The 25,021-nt window shown below is 38.7% G+C and overlaps 1 protein-coding gene across 1 annotated transcript in view; it reads left to right on the top strand.

The window, feature by feature from the left end:
* The first annotated feature begins 2,151 nt into the window (after positions 1–2,151).
* The window catches only part of CRLF1 (cytokine receptor like factor 1), a 132,888-nt gene continuing 110,018 nt past the window's right edge, over positions 2,152–25,021 (top strand). The window contains exon 1 of the mRNA XM_075190435.1: positions 2,152–2,230. The gene's annotated coding sequence lies outside the window, so the exon portion shown is untranslated. The remainder of the gene's footprint in view (positions 2,231–25,021) is intronic.

Genomic DNA, 25,021 nt, shown 5'->3' with positions numbered 1-25,021 from the left:
AGCAAAATGCCTTATAGCCAAACATTTAAAAAATACTTCTTCTACATTAGAGCTAAAATTACAAATGGTACATTATTAACATGGAAAAAAATCACATATTACATGTATGCTAGATGACATATGTTTGGGCAGGTCTTGATCCCTTTAATTTCCTGAGAGAGCTAGAACCATCCAAATTTGCAGTATCATATAACACTCAATTTACTCATAGTCAGAGTCGGTGGAAAGGGTTTTTCATATCCCTATTTTACACCAACGACTAATTTGCCTCATTATAGCTCTTATTATTCCATATCAGAAATATTATTTGCATTAAGCCTCACAGACAGCGCCTGTAACCACTCCCGCTACCATTTCCCCTCTCTTCCCATCCACACATTTTTTTTACTGAGATCCCCATACTTCTCATACAAGTCAAATATAGAAATGTTGTTTTTACTTTTCTTTATCAAAATTGAGTACACTGAATTTTTTCTTGTCAAAACTTTTTTTAGTATCTATTGCCTGCACTGTTTTGTTATATTCATTGACCTGATCGGTGGTAATCGTAAAAACAATTACCACTGTGTCGACATGGACAAGCCCTACTAAAAAAATGCAAAATCCTGTAAAACCGAATGGAAAATAAACAGACTTACCTTCAAGACGACGCTGGAGATCTCCGATTGAAGCACCATTCTGACAGCAAGTGATTCTGATTGAAGAAGTGTTCAGCACCGCAGGCTGACGTCATCGCGACGTTTGTCACTACAATGTCGGGACCCCTAAGGTTAAGTGTTTAAACACTTAACCTGACATTGGCGCTTTAAATTTCTACTGACAGACGTCGCAATGACGTCAACCTGCAGTGCCGAACACTTCTTCAAACAGAATTACTTACTGTCATCATGCTGATCCAATTGGAGATCTCCAGCGTCGTCTTGAAGGTATGTCTGTTTATTTTCCATTCGTTTTGCAGCATTTTGCATTTTGTTTGTAGGGCTTTTCAGAATAGTTAAATCGTACCCAACCGGATTGGTTGCTATAGGCAACATCTCCACTTTTTCAAACCCGCAGTTTAGTAAATATACCCCTTAGTATCTTCACTTATGAGATTCAATGAAAAACAGCTGCAAAATGGCAATTAGATTGACTGACATCAAAAGTGAAAATCAGGATGCCAAAAACAGGAAAACCTACCCCCAAAAATGATTAAGGCATATCAATAGTAAAAAGACAAGGGCTGAAAATGTTAGTCTCAAAAATGAAAATGAGGAGTTGGTCATAAGTGACAATGGGAATGCCATGTTATTAAATATTTTCTTGTCCTCTATGTTTACAAAGGAACCATTAGGCGTTGAAATGTTGTATAATAATGCACCATACCAAAAGTAGTGCTATAGCTGGTTTTTTGGTACATAAAGATTAGGTATGTAAATAAAGCACCTGGACCAGATGGCACACGTGTTTGTTCTCTAAGAGCTTAGCTCAGTTATTTCTAAACCATTCATTTTATGTGACTCCTACTTTAAACAAGAGAATGAGAACTCTGTCTGGTAATGTAAGACCAGTTAATATTTACACTGGGGGTTATATTTGAGGGGTTGTTAAACAAGAATTTCACCCCACAACTTATTTTCTTTGGTAGAGTTTTGTTTCGGAATGTAGGCCTTTCAATTCTGTATGTAAATTAAACAATTGGTAAGGTCAGTGCAGTGGCATCACAAAAAGAGAAACTGCTTTAATGCTATGCTCTGTATCCACCACCGCTGTGAGCATCCCTAGTAAGTGTGACAAAATGCCATCACCTGTAAAGGATAAAACAGAACTTACCACAAGTGATTGCGATAAGTTTTATGTATATGCTTCCCTTTGTATGTAGGATAGAGGACTAAATGTAGCTAACATGGCTACATCAGTACATTTTTTTCTGGAAGTAGCTTTAGATGAGTAATATTGTTGTACAAGAAATGTGTCAATACTTGTGGTTTTGCAGCGTACATACTGTCCCACATTCAAATGTAGGAGAAACATCCTTGTTTTAATGTTTTCTGCTCTACACAAAGATTGGTTCACATTCTGGAGAGTAAAGAACAAAGGCTCCTTGTGTGTGTGGGGCAGCGAGCGTCTCGCCCTGTGGTGTCATTTTCAAACATCTATTGTGATCCCTTACTGAATCACTCAGCAATCAAGTGGCTCTGAGTTTCCCGCAATGTCCCAATGAATTGATCAGTGATTCAGAAAACGATCGGTAAGTATCCTTTGAATTCAACATTTCAGCATCATTGCTACTTTGACTTCTGGTTACTGTAACAAGTCTGGGTGATGCACCATGTATAATTGAATACTATAATTAGATATGTAGCAACATGATACACAGTAAGTAACTGATGAGGGAGTGGTCAGTCTCAGTATAATTTCCAATAAATTTACATACATAAAATGCTCTCAGAAGGGCATTTATCTTGAGATATTACAATTCAGAACATAAAATAAGAAATGGAAGTAAATTAGTACTGTAACAGTTTTAGATATGTTTTGTATATATATATATATATATATATATATATATATATATATATATATATATATATATATAGACAGATAGATAGATAGATAGATAGATAGATAGATAGATAGATAGATATAAACAGGTATACATAGCACTATAACAAAAAGTACATAAGTGGAGAGATAATATAAGTTTATAGTATGTAGAAACATTAAAGGCAAATGGTAAAAGAGGGCCCAAATCCAATGAGGTTGCAGTTTCATTTAGATTAGTTAGCTGAAGGGTGTCTTATGCCTTATTTTGTGGCAAACTTTAGATCTGATTGTATAACATTTTTAAAAGTGTTTGAATTATAAATATGTATTTCTAAAACTGTTTGACATCCCTTTCCATAAAAAATGTGTATTATAATGTTCTGGAACTCTTACTTACGTTTAAAGTAGTATTGCTGTGTCCTGCCTGAGAAACACCTCCTAACATTGCCCTCCTCTTTAATTGAAGGTCATGGTCATGCCATGTGAGGCATTCATAGTGCTTCAGAAGCACTAGGCCACCTAATTTTCCAAAAAGCACCTTTGATAAGTGGGATATACATCTCAACTTCCTGAGAGTCAGGAAAAATGCACTGACAATTAAGATGACAGCACAGTCCCCTCAATTCGGGACTCAAATACTCTAATTCATTAAGACATAAATGAGGTCCCAACAAGTAGTCATTTTAGGAGAAAGATCGGGAATTAAGAGCAATTCCAAAGTGATTCAAGAAATAATTTTTTTTATTATTGCCTACAAATGTTTGTCCAAAAGTGTTTGCAAAAGAGAAAAATGAGAACATCTACATAGATGAAAGGAGGTCAAATAGGATGTTTGTGGTTAGTAACTAACAATTAGGAACTACTGAGAATTGCAATTTAAATTTGTCATTTGTTTTGGGACCCAAATACATACAGTAGTTTCAAATGTCCCCAATTTCCATGGACAGTGCCAGATTTTGAAGATTAGTCCCTGCATTTTATGTCCCTGGAATTTTTTATAACGATAACAGCAAACTATAATTTCTCTTATTTTGTATATCAGAGGCAGTTTTCAGTATCTGTTTTTAGTCTTGGTCTTTTTAAGTTAATGTGATATTCATAGAAGTCAAGTATACAAAACATGACAAATTGTCATTCTAACCATGTTCAATAAACACATCATGTTGAGTATTGCAGAACACCAAAATCTACGTAGCTGCATCACTTGCATATGCATCTGCCTAGCAGCAAATTGTCCCTAGAAACTTTTAAAATGTTGATTACACTGCAGATAATGCCTTAATCCATCTCTGGTTAGTGGCATTGATTGAGCTCTATCGTTCAATGACTTTTCTTAGGCACTAATACAGTTAAAAAAAATGTTTTAGTAAAAACATGTTTCTGTCTTTTGATCAGTTCTCTAATAGTATTCTTGGAACTATTAGATCAAATTCTTTTCTCTGTATAAGCGATCCAGCATGCCATGTCATACATAATGCATTAACCAAGAAATTTACAATAATGTCCTCTTGTAATCAACTACTCTCTAAGCGTTCCTTGCAAAATTTCCACCGTCCTTTTGCAGTCTTGAGGACAACAAAGGACACTGAAACAGCTTACTTCAGGAGCTCTGTCACCTTAATGTATCCTGTGTATTGCAAGTTAAATGATGTTTTAATTTGGACCTGCCATCCCTACAAAGCAAGGATTTTAAGAAAGTAAAACCAGATAAGAAAAAAACAAAATTGAAAAGAAAGTAGATAAAAAGATGCAGAAGGCAGATAGCCACGTAAATAAAAATATTTTGACAACAATGCTCCACACTCACTGTCTGTATAAAAGAGTTGTTTCGGAAATGCAGCTCAACATAAACAATATATTTTAAACATATCTATTTACGTTTAAGGGTGCAAAGTAAGTAAATTGAACTCCTGTTAGTTATGCAGTTTTAGTACTTACACTAGTAGCTGTCATGAAATTAGATGTCAATAAATAAACTCTTAGTTAAAGAGAGAAGCATTACTACACTAACAGAATCCTGTTTAAACAGAACCTTGGATGACATTTTACTGATACAATTTACACTCAATCTATTAGTACTGCAATAGAGCTGGGTATTAGAGCATCTTCTCACTCTTTAGAATATCTTTCAGATAAAGAAAACAATTATTGACAAATAATACTCCTTTGTATGTGATCTTTTCTGTGGAAACCTGTTAACCAGAAGGTTCCAAAAACCCCAAGAAATGGCTGCTGTTCGGTGACAATAATGAAATGAAAAAACAAAATGTTTCCTGTTCAATATGTATGAAAAATAAATGTATAAATACTTCATAGCAAGAGGTTGGGAGGTCATAAAACGCTCATATAAAAAAAAGTGTAAATTACCTCTGTGCTTAGTAAATATAATATGAAGCATAATTTATTAAAACTAGATATGAGCGAGCTATCTCATTTTTTATTTTATTTTTTTAAAATTTGATGAAAAAACACATAAAATCTTATTGTCCCTACAAAAGCATTTATATAATTTTCTTTATGCTAATATTCTATTATTTAAGTAATTTCCTGTCTGTGCCAACACAATTTCTTACTTTGCAATCTGCTTTATAGATGGAAGTAGTTGCCACTGTAGTATAGTCACACATACAGTGGGCTGCTGAAGAGGAGCGCTACGCTCCGACTCCTAGTCCACAATGAGCTAGTGGGCTGAATTGCAGCACCGTTGGGTTATGGTTCGCATCTGCACCACTGTGCATGCACGGTCCCTTGTTTTGTTCCTAGCTTTGTGCTAGCTGGGGACTGTGACATCCGGCTGTACTATAATGAGCAGCGAGTTAGAAGCTGCGTAGGGGACTAAATAACAGAACCTCTACAGAGGTATAGTATATAACTCCAAGCTACCCTACATGTGTATGTGCCAAGTAGATATACTACATAGCTGTGTAGTACATAAAGACTACGGGCCTGATTCAGTAAGGAAAGTTAAGCAAAAAATTGAGTAACTTTTTTTACTCAAGTTTTCTGAACAAAATCATGCTACAATACAAAGGATGCAAATTAGTTTATTATTTTGCACATAAGAAAATTACTGTCTGTTTTTTCAAGTAGCACATAAATACTTGATGGCTTAAATGTACACTGAAGTTTAAGGCCTGATTCATAAAGGAAAGTAAAGCAAGAACAAAATGAATACGTTTTCTCCTGGACAAGACCATGTTACAATGCAAGGGATGCAAATTAGATTTTTATTTTGCATATGAGATATATACTGTTTGTTTTTTCATGTAGCACACAAATAGTTGATAGCCTATTTGTAAACTGAAATTTAAAGTTGATCTAGGACATGCTGTACCACAATTATAAATTTGTCCTCACATTTTAAATTTGCCTCCCCCTCCAAAACAACATGGTTTTGACAAGGTTCAGAGTTACTTAATTTTTTTGCTTTACTTTCCTTAATGAATCAGGCCCTTAAAGTTGATCCAGGACATGCCCTACTTCAAATATAAATCTGCCATCACGTTTTAAACTTACCTCCCCCTCCAATGCAACATGATTTTGCCTTACTTACTTAGTTTTGCTTAACTTTCCTTAATGAATCAGGCCCTAAATATCTAATATATGTATACAAGCTGTGTATCCACTGTTTACCAATTGCAAATGATTCATCTTCGGGAGCAAGTCCATTTGTGTGGCGTATCTTGCGTGGAATATCTCTGTGCATGCTCCAAAATGGACCTTACACCAATGAACGCATTTGCATGCCTGAATGCACATGACACTTACGACTGTCTACAACTTGAAGGCTGTGGGAAGGGGCGGGCGGACATAGGCAATGCAGTACAGTACAAGCGTGCTGATGGTGTGATAATGCAGATGCGGCTGATTCAAGCTCTGGGTTTCTCTAAGTACGTGTTTTTTTAGTCGTATCGTTTGCACTAGCTAAAGTGTACGTGCCAACTGATAGTGATAACTACATGTATGCGTGCCACTAGATAGCACAGAACATGTGTTTGCAAATAAGAGAAACTATAAAAATGCATTTTATGTACACTACATCCTGATTTATGTATGTCATGTGAAAAAAGTAATGTTTAATGATTATTATTTTGTTTTATAAAATATATATTTTTTAATGCGTTCTGATGGGACTTTCAAGTGTGCATCCTGCACTTTTTTCTGTATGTCTACATACTGTAAATAACGTTTAGCCAGAGCGTACTTATACCCAGATTCAAATGGAAAAGTTTTTTTGAGATTCGCTTGTATTTTAATATATGCATATATGCGTACAAGTTATGTGCATTTCTTTAAAACACATGTTGCGTTCAGGTTACGTCTGAAGATGAATCAAGTCCTATAATGCTAACCTATATTAGTAATAATATCCTGTCCTTCTGTTTCGCCTATAAACATCCCACTCTGCCAGCCATGGCATTATTGGCCAGTAAAGTGCTGAGTAGATAATACCAAAATATATTTGTGTTATTGGTCCCCATTTCATTCTGAAAATCTTGAACTTTTTTGATGCCATTGTCATTGTCAGTAATTAACTCATCATATATTCTCAGTATTAGTTTCAGATGTGATATTGTGCCTACTGCAAGTTTTTGTAAGTTCACAATTTTTAAAATATCTGCTACAGTAACCCTTATAATTGGGATAGTATGAGCATTCCATGTGAACAGGTCTAAAACTTGCTCATTTTCAAATTTCTCAAGGCACCAAGGGCTTGTTGATGTGTCTACTTTGCTTGATATGTGTGGCCAGAATTATGTATCACTGGTACATCTTTTGGCCAACACTGTCTGACCATAATGTATTTTTGCCAATATTTAACAGGATAGATATTTCGAAATCACAATCCTGTGGTCCATAAGTAAGCACTCACCTACCTCTGACAACAAATTCCAAATTCCAGGTTTCAATACCCCTTGATATGAAATACCCTTTCTTTTTCCTTTGTTGGCCATCCCCATGCATTGCCTACATCTGTTTTTAGCCACCCTCTGTTGTTTCCTTTTGTATGGTTTTCCATTTGCCATTTGTCACTGGATGGTGTGCTATAACATCGTGCATTTGTTCTTCCAGATCTGGTTCAATTTTTAGACACCGTCAGGGGTTTTTGAATTATGCATTTCAGTGGCTTCTGGTCTGTTTCAACCACAGTCCTACAGCCATAAGTGTAATGAATGAAGGGATTCTTACATCCCACTATATAGCCAACATGTATTTCTCATCCTGAGTCTCATTTATTGTTAGGAGGAAACTCAGCTAAAGGATGCAAATATGCACCTGGACAAACCAAGTTGTAAAGCAAGGGCTGCAAATGCATTTTTGTTTGCATGCATAGAAAAATTCTGCCTGACTTTGAATGTGGCACACAAATACTGGGCAGCTTTATTTTAGCACTGACATTTATAGTTATTCTAGAAACTAAACTAAACTAAGTCATAATTTTAAATGAAGCTCTTTGTGCATAAAAATCTCTATTGTTGTCACGGCATCATAAGCATAAGCTACTGACTTGCCTTCTTGACTGAGCACGGCCCCAACACTGTTTTCTTTATATCAAACAACATTAATAATGCTATCATTTGCTTGGTTATGAGTTCTCAGTATTAAAGCTTTGTGAGTGCTAGAATCCAATAACCCTTCTGTTTCCTTCTTGAGTAAGGTTTGCAATTGTGCAGTGGCCTCTGCTGAATATAGTTTGTCGGCTTGGCCGACACTGAAATTTGGCAAAAATGTAATAGTAGTTTAGATTCCAAATTTACCCAAATAATTTATGCAGTCCCCAGAGGAATTAGCCCAATCACAGAGCATAGAACCTCCAGCAGCCAATCCAGAAGCATCAACAAATGTCACATGACCATATCCTTATAGAAGAAGCATGCAGACCATGATTGTCACAACCAGAAGATTTACCTTCCTTGTGCCGCAGGTCCAGCATGCCATTCTCGATCACACCTGCTGAAAGCAGCAGTCACCTGACTCTTCCAAGTTGATATGCTCTATGTCGTGTGACCGCAGCTCCATAGGTGGTCTTTTCAAATCAGGAACACTATTTAAACCTGCTCTGAACACTGTGTCAATGTCTGATCAACAGGTTTCTCTATCACAGCTCCTGGCTTCCATTTCCATTTGATATCTATACCTGATATTCTTAATGGAAATCTTGATTAACTTCGGCTTAATATTTATCTACACTTTTGGATCTTGATTTTTTAGACCTTCCCTTCTGGCCATTGTTCCTATGATTATCATACTCCATCACTCCATAATCACACCAGAAAGCAGTTCAAAGAGCTGCAACCTGCAAGCTCCGTCAGAAAATCCCATACTACCTTATGGCGGTTCTTGTGAAAACAGGGGGGCTCGTTAGACTCCGCAACTGTTGTGCTAACGCAAATTCTGGCTGACAATCAGAATCCACCATATTGCAAATTGTTAGTCACACTCTGGCTCTTATGCTTTTAGAATTGTTCTAGGGGAAAATGTGGATGCTACTATTTATCTTTGTGATTTTGACATTTACTGTTAGCTGTGATTTATCAGTCACCTGGGACCTGAATATTCTAATCTTGATCCTCACTTCTATATTGTAAGCTCTTGGTTAGGGCATTTAGTTAGCTCTATTGTGACTCACAATGCACTTGAAGTCAATAAATATGTGTACTGTGGTTTTTCCATTGTGCATCCATACCTTACCTATATAAATGTTCAAATACCAAACAATACATTGCTTGATGTCTCACTTAGTGTCATTTTTAATGATGCCCTGAGTGAAAGAAAAACACATTTTTCCCCTGCTCGTCTCACTAGCGCTATTTGCTATTTAAGTGTTTAAATACCCAGGCAATATATAGTAATGTTGACAGTTTTTGCAACATACTGACTACTTTTTCTGTGCCTCTCATACGTGTAATTTCCTTTTTAAGTGCATAATGGAATTTCAACTGCTGTATGTTTAAAATGCAGTGATTGGTGAATAAAAGACAACAACAATCCTTATTACACTTGTCTCTATTATTAATCAGTCCTTACACCCTGTGTAATCAAATTCCTTATTGGATTAGTAAACTACAGTGTCAAGTTTATTGTATTGACTGTCCGTTACCTTAGGTCACGCACCCAATGGAGTAGCATTAGCGTGTATTAACACTAGTAAAAATTTTAGTAAAATGAGTTTGTTGCTAACACTTTTGCTAGCATTTGGGATTTCACTGTTTACATGCAATTTATTACGCATGTAATAAATGCCACTTATTATAAATGCTACTGAGTATGAACCCTTATAGAGAATGAGAATAAAAGAAAAGCACACCCCTCCCTAAAAAGTAACAACCTTCTTTTAAGCCAAAGCAATATTTGTATAAATGTGATTCAAGCACATGGAACTATGGACTTGCTAGCCAGTGTTGGCAGTTCAGATGATAATGAAACTTGTGAATCTCTGTCATCTCATTTTTCAAATCACAACACAACTATCTTTATTTAGTCACACCTCTGCAGACAACATATCAGGCCTAGCAGTGATGGAAACAAAGTGTTTCTGAAATTGCAATTAAGTGCCAGTGACTGTTTGTAGCAGTTGGAGAATGAGTATGATGAAACAGTAATACTATAATGTGTAATATTATGTAATGTGTATAATAATGTGTAATGTAAATAATCATCAGAGGGCTGAATATCAAATGAATATAAACACTTCTGTCTCATGCTCAAATGAGCATAACAATTTACAACAAAGCCATAAGCCCTTTGATGAGGTGACCAAGTTCGTTAGCAGGGTCGATTGTGGCATTAGCATCATTTCACCCATTATCTTTTTGCTAGAACAGTCGCTAAACTGTATGCAGATAATATGAAATAAAGGTGTTCCAGGACACCTGCTGAACTGAAATGAGTTTTCTGAAATGAGTATTAAAGGAGTCCCTACACGGCTTAACCCAGATACTGTCCAAGGTTTGTTGCAAATTCCACTGAATGTCCAATTTATATTTCTCCTTAATAATTAAAAGTTTTCAATTGTTCTATTGGAAACACTCTGCATTTCTTCTCCATTGCACTTACTTCTTACTTACACATATCCATAATATGGCATACATATGTACTACAACAAACTTGGCCTTGAGTTTAAAAATGCAAGTTCATGTGTTTGACATGTGGCTATTAACTAGTGTTTTTACTTCAACTCATGAGTACATTAGAGGTCATTTCATTATCCTCAAAGGGCCTGAGTCATGAAGGTACATATCTGCCGATTTTGAGTGTATCATATGCAAAATCACTCCGCATATGCCAGAACTGGCCATGAATGTAGTAGTGTGTGTGTACGCAACGGACACTTACTACAGCCTACAGTTTTGGGGAGTGAACGGGGCGGGGAAGGGGCGTTTGGCCGTAGTCAATTTACAGTGAGGGCTTGTCACATCCGAATCAAGCACTGGGCGTCTCAAGTTTACTTGTTTTTTGTCAGTATAGTATACACGCTATAACATGTGTCTTCAAACAACTGCAAAAATGTCCATTATGCACAGCAGACAATAAGGACAGCCTAAAAAATGTTTTTTTTCAAGGAAAAAATATATACAGTATAATTTTTTTTTATAATCATGATGACTATATTATTGAAAGGTAATTTTAATTGCTTGTTTTTTTTCTGTACATTCCTTTGAGATTTTACATTTCACATAGGAATTTAATGTTTCCTCCAGTGTCTGATCTAGTAGAGTAGAGTAAAACTACACCTGTACTCAACACCACACGTATCTTTAGATCCGTTCCTTGTTGCCCTCAGGAGTACAGGGAGCTGATTTACATGTGGTTTATAACAAACACACGATGCGCTCAGTATGCCTGCCTTAATGACCAGGCCCCAGGTCAGTATATTTGTTCTCTGATGTTGTATTGTGCTTTCAGCAAATTTGACTGCAAATGATTGTCAATATGTACAATTGTTGGTTCTTGGCTATATTTTTCAAATTTAAGTTTCTTTAGTTTGCTGGACAGCCATATTCCATTGTTAAACACTTTGCAATGTACAATATATTGAGCTTCTCAGATTGACATGCCATTTTGACATGTCAAAGCAGCCTATAACATATCATCATGTTATTAGCTGTTTTGTTGATTTCCAGCTGATTATTACTTCAGATCATTTGAAAACATAACCACCTCAGTTGTCATAATCAGTTACCCATGCATTTCAGATGGCAACTAAAAAAAAGTAATTTATCTTTTGAAGCCTTGGAACACAATGTTTGATCTTTGCTGCCCTTCGATTATCAGACCACTCTTTTGGTTATCTTGCAATATTCTTCTGTGAAGTTATGGTTGAAACGAATAAAGTAATAAACAGCAAATGCTTTGTCAGGTCTTGTTCCTTGAACAGGGTACATCAAGGTCCTTAAAGGGTTCTGCCAAGGAACATCAGCGTTACTAGTGCTTATTGACTTTGGAATGTCCCCTTTTGGTCAGTCTGATTGGTGTTGACACTAGTTTGCAATCATTTATGCCAAGATGCTTCCTCCATGAACATTCCTTGTCTGATTGATAGTATTCTGTTGCCATTATCTCTGGTAATTTCAATACCTAGCATTCAGCTTGGCTCGCCCATATATTTTAAGTCAATCATTCTCCAGGATTGATTTTAATCCATGAAGAAAATTCTACTTGGCACTAGCGACCAATATATCAAAAACAACATATATTCTAGAAGTTTTCTTATAACATTGTATCTAATGTTTTGTACTGTGCCGAACCAAAGTGTTTAAATCAATAGACTGCCCTTCTTAGTCTGCCCATTTCAAACTTGATCTTATCCTATGACATTTGGCTGCTGCATATATATATTTTACTGTAAATCTCCATGAAGATATGCAGCTCTCACATCACATCATATTATGCAATCTCCTTAATTTACCAATGCTAGGATCAAGCGCAAAGTTGACAGCTTTATTGCTGTATGTTTCAACAATAGGTGCAAGACTTGCTTTATCTATCTACACTACCTTCTATTTGACTTTGATTAGCCACTAGGACGTAAATTTATCAAGCTGCGAGTTTCCAGCAGGTTTGAAAAGTGGAGATGTTGCCTATAGCAACCAAGCAAATTCTAGTTATGATTTATTTAGTACATTCTACAAAATGACAGCTAGAATCTGATTGTTTTTAAAACCCACCAGCTTGATACGTTTACCCCTTAGACTTAGGGACTTTCATGGCTGATGTCCTTGGTTCTAACTCCCAGTTTTAGGGTCCTGCTTGCGAAAACTTACAATCAAGAGGGAGAGGGTAGTTGAGATAAAAATCCAGCTTCTCTCCAGAAAAAAATGCTTGTTGACTTTCAGCAACAGGATTTTTTCTATAATGTCCAAAAACTCTAATTATTCAACAGATTGCTTTCTACCTGTCTAAACTTCTTCTTGAGACTTTTCATACAGTCTTCCATAAAGACATCTGTTACATGTATAAGCAGCTAAATTTACTGCCTCTGCCCGAAATGTAATTTGTAGTCCTGAACTAATCTGCGTTGTTCTCACTGTTTCTAATAAAGTGCAGTTTTTATATACTACAACACTTTTTTGGAGTGAAGATCATGAACTTTTTTTTCATGCTGAAACCTTTCATTTTTAAGAAATTTCTAAGGATGCAGCAATGAATTCACAGCCATCATCTGATCAACTGCTTTTTCACCACTTTGGCACCCATAATACTGTAGATAGTCTTTGAAATAAAGTGTATACTTATAGTGATACACAAGTCATGTGTGCGGCACCATCATTCTGTGCTTATGTGATCCACCATCCCTTGTGAAAAGTAATGCTCAAGATTATAGCCACATGCGACCTAAACTGGCTAGATTTACGGCTACAAAGAGGTGACATATAGCTAACATTTTTACCTCAATGTATTTTCCACAAATTTTTCATTTAAATGTATTGGTGGAATGGCTACTTTTCAATTAGCCAAGCTATAATTTAATTTATGAATGCACACATTGAGTAATACTTATTATTACTATTAACCAGTTCTACCAGAAGATTTAAAAATAAATAAATAAATAAATCACTTATTTAGAACATTTTGAAACACTTTTGATGAACCTTGAGTCACCTAGTGCTGGGTTAATGATGACCTGCCACTCATGTGATTCATGCTGGATACATTGATTGCCATTGTCCATTTCTCCAGCCTAATGACTGTGTCTACATACTGGAAAAGACTTGACCTATATTTCACACTTCAATAATCTGGACTTTGGCTAAAGTAAATGAACTTGAGGAAGATGATTCAACTGTTGGAGTGATTGGTCTAATTCTTAGAACAGTACCAGATTTATCTAATGAAAAGGAATGTGCAAGCTTTTAGTCATTAAAGTAGAATGGTTAGTCAGCAAAAGTCACAGACCCAAATGACTGAGTAATCATTAATGTAGTTATTGTCAGATATACGGAGTAATGCTTTACTAAGTAATGTAAAAATGAGTTACTGGATATGTTTAAAACATATGTAGCTAATTTTTTTCCACATTCTCATATGAAAGGATAGGAGAATGTAAACAAAATTAACAAAGCAAACTCATAGCTTTAGCTGAAAATTCACATATTTACACATTTTAACAACTTGCATATTGGAGTTATAAAAATCACCCTTTCTCATTTTCACTCACGACATTCACTGTACCAGTATCATCAATTCTAGTGTATTTTAGAGTGGAAAAGAAATAGTAGTTAAAAATGTTATTGTGTAAAACAGTTTCTGTGCACAAATCACTTGGAAAAAACAGATTTGGGGTGCTGAGACAGATTGGGGAGCTGAGACAGATTGGGGAGCTGAGACAGATTGGGGAGCTGAGACAGATTTGGGGTGCTGAGACAGATTGGGGAGCTGCAGGAACTATTTGATATTTTATGTTTCCACTTACTGTACTCATGATCACATATTTTAGCTAGCAGAAAATATAACATATTACCCACATTTTGTTGTTATTCACACTAATCAATAGAGTTACACTGACTAATAAACCAGCTGTTTCTGTCTGATTGTTGAATCAAAAGTCCTGAAAGCCTTTAAAAGAACCTTGAACATGTGGAGATATAATTCCATACTATTACAAGTGTTATGTAATATGTATCCTACCTTGGTTCCTTCAGGAATGATCTGGATGGGTACTTAGTGTACTGCGTCGGTGATAACCAGTCACTAGGACTTGCCAGCTTCTTATTAGCAGTCACAGATTTCTACTGTTCTCCAGTTGTCTGATGCTAGAAGGAGTTTAGTAGGACCTCTAGTGAGATGCAATCTACAGGGAGCAGCGAAAGTAGGTAGGTGAAGCAAGGTTAAGATGGTTGGTCAAAAATAGAAAGTGAGAAGAAAGCGGAGTAAGTTGGTGAAGGCTATAGTGAGTAAAAGGACAACAGAACAGAGGAAGTGCAAGTAAAACATAAACAGAAATTAGTTCAGTGATTATTAGTTATTATTTATATAAAGGGTAATATTATACAGATGGCAACATGTAGTGGAAAATATTTTTAAGAGAATATACCTGGAGGTGAGAATTGCTTTGTATAAAAGAAGGGGCACTGTACATTCATATAAGACATGGGAATAAATTTATCAAGCTGCGTGTTTGGAAAAGTGGAGTTGTTACCTAATAGCAACCAATCATAATATTGTAGCTGTCATTTTGTAGAATATACTAAATAAATGATAACTAGAATCTGATTGGTTGCTAAAGCTAATGACATGGGCATGACATGATTATTGGGAATTTTTTGGACAGTCTAGATTAATAATTTGATTAGGTGATGTGACATTGCCTTATGCAAAAAGGAAAAGAAAAAGGAAAGGAAAGAGAACAAGAAATAACATTAAAGAATGTCCACTATAATTATACTTACAATAATTAACTTTAATTATACCCTATATAATATACACTTTATTAAATTTATACTTAATTAAATGTACTATTATTAGGGTGAGAGTGGATTAAGTAAAATTCATATTTAAAGTGGAAAACTGCTTTAGATATAGTAGTGTGAGAAATTAGATAATAAGTAGGGCTAAAAGAGTGTACAGGGCCTGATTAAGGGTTCCAGCCGCCCCAGGCTAACACACCGGTTGCCGCCCCCGCCCCCCCCCCCCCCCCCGCACGCCACCCGCCCCATCCAGTACCTATATTTCTATATTTATACCACAGTCTGCCAGCCCACTTCACCACTGTGTGTGTGCGTGTATATATGTGTGTGTGTGTGTGTGTGTGTGTATATATATATGCACGAAATTGTAAAATATTAATTAATACATAAAAACACACAGGCCCTGATTCATTAAGGGAAGGAAATCCCCAAAAAATTGTAACTTTGCACATGAGCAAAACCATGTTGCATTGGAGGGGGATGTAAATTAAAATGTGGGGACAGGTTTATAGTTGGGGTAGGGCATGTCCTAGATCAACTTTAAATTGCAGTGTAAACATAAATCTAACAAGTATTCGTGTGCTACATGAAAAAACAGCCAGTATTTAACTTATGTGCAAAATAATAAACTAATATGTACCCCTTGCATTGTAACATGGTTTTGACAAGGTGAAAACTTACTTATTTTTTTTGATTACTTACATTCATGAATCAGGTCCACATTAGTTTGAAAACACATTAAAATGTCACTAAAGTAAAAATCCACATTCAAAGTTAGACAGATTGCGCTGTTCTCTCTTACCTGGTCTTGCAGTGCAGACTACCTGATGTTCTCTCTTGCTTGTTCTTGAAGTATTGTTGTCAGTTGGCTTCTGGAACATTGGGGTCCTGTATTGAAAATGTGCAAAAATGCAAAATGTTAACAAACCCTGAATGATTCAAACACAACACTCCATTATGACCAAATAAAACAACCCCTTACTACAGGCATATATAGATAATAAAAGATTTGAAAATTACTTATAATAATATACTAACATCTACCAACCCCTGACAGTCAGTTAATTAACCCCCCAGCCCTTAGCCAATTTATAATTTTTCTGACCCCTGCAGCTTATTCCCCCCCCCCCCAAGTCATGATCTCACCTCTGGCCCCCATATAGAGAAAAAAAAATTTCCCCCCCGCGTCATGAAATGTGCCACTGCCCCCGCCCATAGAGAATAATAAGTAAAGCCACTCAGCCTATTATCCCACCCCCAGTCACGATCTGTGCCACTGCCCCCCCCAATAATTAATTATTTCTGCCTGAAAAAGCCAGGTTTTCCCCACATACTGTGTCTGAAAATGCCAGGTTCTCCCCCCCCCCATATTGTGCCTGAAAATGGCAGGTTTCCCCCCCCCATATTGTGCCTGAAAATGCCAGGTTCTCCCCCCCCCCCATATTGTGCCTGAAAATGTCAGGTTCTCCTCCCCCACTCATTATTGTGCCTGAAAACACTCCCCCTCCCCATATTGTGCCTGAAAACGCCCCCCCCATATTGTGCCTGAAAATGCTCTCCCCCCTTTTTTAGTGCTCCCAGTTTTAAGTGCTCCCAGTTTTTAGTGCTCCCTGTTTTTAGTGCTCCCAGTTTTTAGTGCTCCCAGTTTTTAGTGCTCCCTGTTTTTAGTGCTCCCAGTTTTTAGTGCTCACTCAAAGTTTTACTTACCTGCCGCTGCCTGTGAACTCCTCTTCTGGTCTTCTCTGGCGTCCGGCGGTGCTTGTGGTTTCGCGTGGTTTGTCTGATCAGTGTGGTCTTGTGAGATGTTAACATCTCACGTGACCCACTGAACAGCTGACAGCTTGTGATTAGCTGTCATCTGCCGTCTTCTGCCTACACTAGCTGAGCCTGTGTATGGAGTCATAGGTGGACTCCATACACACGGGTGGACCCTATAAGGTAAGAATTTGGGGGGGGGGGGTGGGGCTTGGCGGGTTTGAATCGGGCAAAAAAAATTATTTTTTTTCTTCCCCAGCGCTGCTGCGCCCCCCACGACTCAGCGCCCCAGGCTGCAGCCTGGTCAGCCTGTTGGCTGATCAGGCCCTGAGAGTGTATCAGCCCCGCTTCCTCCTCCCTGTCCCACATGAGGTATATTGTGCGGGCGGGAGGAAAAGCGTCTGATGGGGGACAGTGCAGCCCTAATGCAAGTGCAAAATAGGCATATATGTGTGTCACTGCAGATCTGCATGAGCCGTATTGGTGTGAACACACCTTTAATGTACTCAGCTTGTGTTTGCATTCCCCTTCCCTCCCCCATCCCACCTCTTCAGGTGCAGACGGGTATAAGCAGGAGCGGGCTGATATCATGCAGCCCGGGGGGCGCACAGGCGGCCGCATCACATGACACGTGATGCGGCCGCGTCATTGATGACGCGGCCGCATCTTGTGTCATATGATGCGGCCGCCTGTGCGGCCGGAACAGCGGTCACTCTGAGTGGCCCGGGGGACCGATGCCCCCCTGCTCCCCGGCTCAGCCTGCCCCTGGGTATAAGTGCTGGAAACACACAAGTCTACTTAGGAGTATATATGTGTGCCTACCTTCTGTGCATTAGCAGAGTGATTTCACACAGGATAGGCCATACTAAATGACATACATTTCACCTAAATTAGCCCCTAATTCTTCCCTTGTAAGAGAGAAACTAAAATGTGTGTTGTAGAACAAGAGAACACAATACTGTACTTATTGACTATTCATAATAAATACAGTAGCATCAAGTTTTTATTGGTGTCCATTTGGCTTTTACACTTAATCATGTGGGATGGGTACAGGGCTGCAATCAGAATCTGGTAGGGCTTTCCCCCCTCGTCCCTCTTCACTGTACATCCCCCCGCCCTCTTCATTGTACATGCCCCTCCCTCTTTCCTGCACATGCCCCGTGCCTCTTTGTCGTACATGTGCCCTGTCCTTCTGCACAATACATGCCCTCATCCCACTGTTCAGTACATGGTCCCCTCTATCATCAAAATACATGCCCCCTCCCTCTGCACAGTACATGACCCTCCCCTCATTCAGGGGCGGATCTAGAAAAGTATCCTACCCGGTGCGATTTAGGGAGGGTTGATTTAGGCCCCGCCCCCGCCCCCTTTTTGACTTCAAGGCTGCCGGCGGCTGCACTTAAACACAATCAGAGCAGCCGGGCAGCACACTGTCACTGCCAAGCGGACCTGCACATATTGTGCAGCCGCCGGCAGCAAGCCCCGATCGCCCCCCCCCTGGATCCGCCACTGCCCTCATTACAGTACATGACCCCTCCTTTTTCATAGTAAATGTCTCCAATTAACTTACCTTGATCATGATGCAATGTGGCAGCTCCCAGACACAGATAGACTGATGATGCCACCACACCGCGTGCTCCCGGCCTATCAGTGACTGTGAGCCACCGCATCACAGAGGGATGTAGAGTCACGGCAGTCAGACTGGGGATCCAGGGCAGATTAGGGGGCCAGGACAGATGGACTGGTCTGTTGGGGCCCCCAAGTCTGTCCAGGCCCCTTACAGCTGTTCCCCATTTAACTCCCTGATGGCAACCCTGGATAGGTAAGCACTTATACATTTAAAGAAGTGCAAAACTTTTATGCGGTTTGTATATTACACCTGTGTGTGCATAGGGTTTATTCGATCAAACATTAAAACTGCATTAGCAATGTAAGCAGTATTAACATTATTTATATGAAAAAATGTCTTGGTATATTGCTGACTTTTTTTTTTTAAACAAAATGGGAATTAAAACATTCAAAATTAAGTTTAATAAGGAACAAACTGTTAAATGGCATATAGTATTTTATTTAAGAACTATATATTTTTATATACCTAAAACTGTTTGTGGTCCATGTAGCAAACAAAACAAAATTCTAAAATTATTGATACCTAAGGCTACTGAAAAGTGCTAAGATTTTTTCTAATGCAGCTCATTGTAGGATATTTAATATTGCTGATGCTTAAAACAATTACTCAGGTATCTTTGTTGGGTTTAAACTATATTCAAGGAGAATGGAACAAATTTATTGTCTTACTGCTTTGTGCCATTCTTTTCCTTGTAACCACATTAAAGGTAATTTGCCACCTCTTCAGAAAAGTATTGTTTGCCAAAATAGATTTGTCAGTTTTCCACATCCTGTTCAGTGGATGAGAGCAAGTTTCCTTTGAAGTGAATCCAAAAAGAAAAAAAGGGCATCACCTTGTGACTGTCTAAAGGTCACTTCTACTAAAATGTGCCTTTGGCAACAGAAACTAGGAAATATACTGGACACAACAACACATCTATAAAAAGCATGTTAATTAAGAATAAAATAAATGTGATTAATAAGTGTAAAAATTTCCAATAATAATTTATAAGTCAGCTTCCTATATCCAGGCACGTCATCATCATCGTCATCATCAACATTTATTTATATAGTGTCAGCAAATTCCGTAGCGCTTTACAATTGGGAACAAACATTAATATAACAATACTGGGTAATACATACAGACAGAGAGGTAAGAGAACCCTGCTCACAAGCTTAGAATCTATGGGACAATGGGAGTTTGAAACACAAGGGCACGTGCTACATCTTGTTGCACACTGAACCAGCTAGAATGCAAAGGTAAAAAGTATTGAGTGGGCTCACACAGAGTTGTTCAGAGGGTTGTTGTCTTGTGTTAGCACATACAGTTATTATGAGTTATGTACCCTGAAGAACCATGTTTGCATGCAGCATTGAGCTTCCTCTGCAAGCTTTAAGTGTTATCCATTGTCAGCCATTCCTTTACAAAGCAAGCCCTCTGAGCTGATCAACATTTGCCTCTCTTCCTTATTGTCCAATACCTATATGGAGCTGGATGTCAATGGTTATGATGGGGAGTCCATAGAAAAAGTTCAGTACATCGCAGGACCCTTAGCAATACTTGGGTAGGAGTCCGGCTTTGACACGGTAATATTACATTTAATAATGTAGTGTGTGTGTCCAGCACAAGACACATTCAATGCTATTTGGCTGCAAACATGCATGTCAGAGTATGACAATGCTGAATCCACTTATGCACATAATGTCAGTGGTAGCATGCAGGGTGGTGATTTTGAAATAATAAAATGTTACCATTTAATTACTGCTGTTTAATGGCTACAAATTAAGTATATTATTGTTACTATTATTATTAAGTAACAATTAAGAAATTAGATGTTTGTATACAATAAAGGTAAACTTAATGCTGATGAACTGGCACACTCTAATTTATCATATCACTCTTAACACATGCTTTTGTGGAAGGCACTTAGCAAGGAAAGAGCAACATAACAAGTACCTCATAGGCAATTTTACTGCTTGGTTTAGTGTGGAAGAGTACCTTGAGACGGCTATGTAGATAGTTTATTTTATTATTCATGTATAGTTAGAGAGATTAGTTAGTTTGTTAGTGTAACGTAGGTTAGTATTGTTATAACATTGGTTATGTTCGTTGGTTTTAGCATAAGACATTAGTTTTTAATTAGGTAAGGCATAGGTTAGTTATATTAGATTAGAGTATAGTTTTTACAAGGGTTAGGGGCACAAGATAGACTGAAATCTGCTGGTTAATGTTCCACTAGAATAGTGTTGCAAACCGTTGGGGACATATAGTTAAGTTGATGTATGTCCGTTAGATTAGTCAGTTTAGATCTGGGGTCTCATGCTGTATAGCTCTAATCTGTTGACCTCAAAATAAAATCATGTTGTACCATAATCCTGATGTCAGTCGCGTTATCGAAGTACCCATATACTCACATTTAGCATAAGATTAAAAACTGCATGAAAACAACTATAATACTGTTTCTTCTAATTCTAACTAAGGCAAAAATAAAAGTATCTCAATAAGTATTGTGTCACATTCATTGTAGCCATTCACTTCTGGGTACCGTGTCATAATAATGACTACTTTCTCTGTATGTGGTAAAACTCTCGCTCACTCAAAGGGTAAGTGAAAAACGTCACAGACCAGCTTTTCTGTTTGACCAAAAACATAACAAGCTTCAAAGGCACTGTTGCTGGGTGGGACAGGCGTGTGCTCATTAAATATAGAGAGCATTCCATAGATTAATTTCTGTTTAATGCTAGCCAAGTGTAAATCCTTCATAACAAGAGGCAAGAGCTATCATGGTTCAGTTCCCCCAGCTCACCTGATTTACTGATCTCTACCTATCACGTAGACAGGGCAGACAGCACAGTATTACTGAGGTTCATCAATTAGTTGAATGAAGATGTGTAAAAACGAATTCAGCAAATATGATATATAACATTCTTATCATTTTTGTTCCACCAATTACAATAAAATAAAAACACTTTCAATTAGAGCTGCTGCTTTTGTTATCTCCTCTATTAGAAACAGATGTATAGCACCAAAGGTGATTGCTGAGAGCCCGCTGTAGAGAATGAGTGGTAGTGCCCAAGGACACCAAAGTTCTATTATTGCAAAGGGATGGGATTTAGTAACAGGGTTTATTTAAGTTGGAAAGTTCTTTTGTTTCATAGTTTAAAACAACTGGAGTAGGGAATGTTTTGTACAGATTGGGGGTTTAAGCACAAAGGCATGAACAGAGATAACACTGCTGGTTTGAATAATTGTGCTGCTCCTTCCTTCAGAGTTTTTTGGTTCATCTTTGTTAAAAGTATTTTTACTTTTTGTTGTTGCTGTGGTAGTAAATAATCCATCACACTTTTTTTTTTTTAACAAGTGAGGTAAGGCACGTAACTGCTCCTAACCTCTCATTTATCTATGCTGATAATATGAGTTAAATGAATCTATATAATCATTTCTTTCTATATACTTTTCTTTATCTACTACTATTTGTGTTTCTGTATATTTATTTACATAAATATACATATACATTGACGGGATCATGCAGAATTGGATGCAAATTGATTTTTTTGATACATAATACGCTTTTAGAGGTTTTAGAACTAATGTTTTGTGCATTTGCGTAGAAGTAGAAAAGTGTATTATGCCCCAAAAACACAATTTGCACCCAATTCTACCTTACCTCTTAATGAGCAATGTTTATACCTGTGTATAATGTGTGGTGGTGCTACCCCAGGGTACCTCCCTGGAGTGTCCCCTTCTCTGTGGGGAAAGGTTCTCATCTGATTCCGATTACCCACTATGGAAGGTGTCTTCCACGGTCGTAGAAGGTTCCCTCCTAGCTGCGGAGTGTGCGTCTCCATGTAGGCGAGAGAACGAAGAGACAAGTATCCTACAATGGGGGGAAGGGACTATCCGGAGAGACGTCTAGGAACAGGGGACTTACTCAGCTCCGCTACACAATACCCCATTTTGCTCTGGCCGGGACATAGAACTACCAGAGTTCGGGACAGAGAACGTTCTCGCCCGAGCCCTCTACTCACTAGTAGTGAGGGCCACCCAATAGTCGCTAGCATGGCCCCATTTGCCGGCAGTGCACCGCCGGGTCTAACGGTCCTCACCCGGAACCGTCAGTACACTGCCGGAACGCGGGTGAACTCCGCCTCACCCCTTGAGACACTGCATATCCTAGGACCACCAGGTGAACCTGTCGAAACCCAGGACAGACACTCCGATGGAACCGCAGACAACCTTAGCCACCCGCGGAGCTCAAGGGGACTGTATTGCACTGCCCCAATGGAACTGCGGAAAAACCTTGGCCGCCCTGGAGCTCAAAGGAGCTGTGTTGCACTACCCAAATGGAACTGCAGAAAGCCCTGGCCTTCCCTGGAACCCAAAGGGGACGTGCCTTGCTACCAACAAAGGGCCCCGTCGCTAACTCGGGCCTATGAGAGGGGGGTGGGGGGGATAACAAAGACTCACTAAGCAGGAATGAGCTGCCGCGAACTTCCTCTCTGGTGTGGCGTCTCATCCTTTCTATTGGTTCCCTCCGGGTGCTGTGGAGAAACACGTTACAACCCTGCGACTCTCTCCCTCCCGTACCTCCCGTAGATTCTCTTCTGCCCTTCCAGGCTGAAGAGAAGCTATGCAGACGTGGCCAGAGGAGTCCCTGGAACAGATAAGTCCCCAGTGGGGACCACCTTTCCCGGGCCCACGTCCGCACTCTATCTTCCTCCCTTCAAGAGGGCACAAGGCCCTAGCCCACTCCAGACACTAGGCCTGTGCCGCAGCTAGGTGGGCTCACTATAGGTATCCTCATGAATTAGGTAGGAGGCTTCAACTCAGGACAGGGCACAAGACCCTTAGGTAGGCGCAGGCTTTAGGCCTAGTAAGGTAGGGAGCACCTCTTAGATTGTAATCTCATTTTGGCAAGGCCATCTTTACCTTAATCCAGTGTTATTGTATGTTATTTATTTGTTTTATGATCCCCTCAATGTGTAGCACTATGTAATATGTTGGTGCTTTATAAATAAAGGATAATCAGTGTAAGTGTGTCTGCTATATCACAAGCACTTGGATGACAGCATGGCAGCAGAATAAAGACACAGAAAGTAAATGGTGGTACCTACTTATGTGGGAGACCCAGTGTGTCCTGCAGGTTATTTCAAATTATTGCCAGGTTGCAATGCTTAGTATATTAGAAGAAATGTGCTGGAGACTTCAGAGAACAGGTAGCAATAATTTGCAGTGAGTTACCACAGGGTAGTGGAGTAGTCACAAAGACTGTGAAGATCTGCGGATAGATGTGCTGTAGACTTCAGAGAATGGGTAGCAATAATCTGCAGAGCGTTACCACAGGGTAGTGGAGTAGTCACAAAGGCTGTGATGGTCTGCAGAAAGATGTGCTGGAATCTTCAGAGAACAGACAGCAAACAGGAGCCAGGGAACAGGACATCTGAACAGGAGAGTAGACCTGAAGATATGGCAGCTTGGTAGAGAAGCAGATGCTTTAAGTAGTCAGAGCTGACAGGCAATTAGACAATCAAGAGAATGCAGGAAGTATTGAGCAGACCAGGTGTGTGCCTGCTCAGTTCAGCCCAGCAGGTGAATGCAGGAAGAGGGAAATAGGGGAGAACAGTGACCATAATGCAGGTTTAGTTGGTGCAATGTGTGACAGTACCCCCTATTTTAAACTTGGACACTGGAAACCTTTGGTTTCTTAGGATCTCTAGAATGAAATCTCTTAACCAGGATAGGAGCATGTACGTCAGAGTCAATCCACATGCATTCTTCAGGACCGAAGCACTTCCAATCCACAAGATACTTAAGCTTACCACGAGAAATCTTACTATCCAGGATTTGACTTATCTCAAATTCCTCATCATGTGTAGTAGAAAGAGGTGCAGGAGATGTCCTGATGGGGGGAAATCGATTAATGATGAAAGGTTTAAGTAAGGACATGTGAAAGGTGTTGGAAATCCGTAGAGCAGCGGACAACTTCAACTTCACCAAAGCAGGATTGAGGACCTGGAGTATCTTGAATGGACCAATATATAGGGGCGCAAACTTCATGTATGGCACCCTAAGTCGAATGTTCTTAGTGGACAGCCACACCTTATCGCCAGTTTTTAAAGGAAGGATGGCCCGACGTTTTTTATCAGCAAAATGTTTGTACCGAGAGGAAGATTTCCTGAGACATTTAAGGGTTTGGGCCCAGATGGAGACAAAACTCTGATGA

The sequence above is a fragment of the Mixophyes fleayi genome, chromosome 1, assembly GCF_038048845.1.
Source record: "Mixophyes fleayi isolate aMixFle1 chromosome 1, aMixFle1.hap1, whole genome shotgun sequence".
Taxonomy (NCBI): Eukaryota; Metazoa; Chordata; class Amphibia; order Anura; family Limnodynastidae; genus Mixophyes; species Mixophyes fleayi.
The sequence above is the reverse complement of the archived record's forward strand: the minus strand, read 5'-3'. Positions and strand labels throughout refer to the sequence as shown.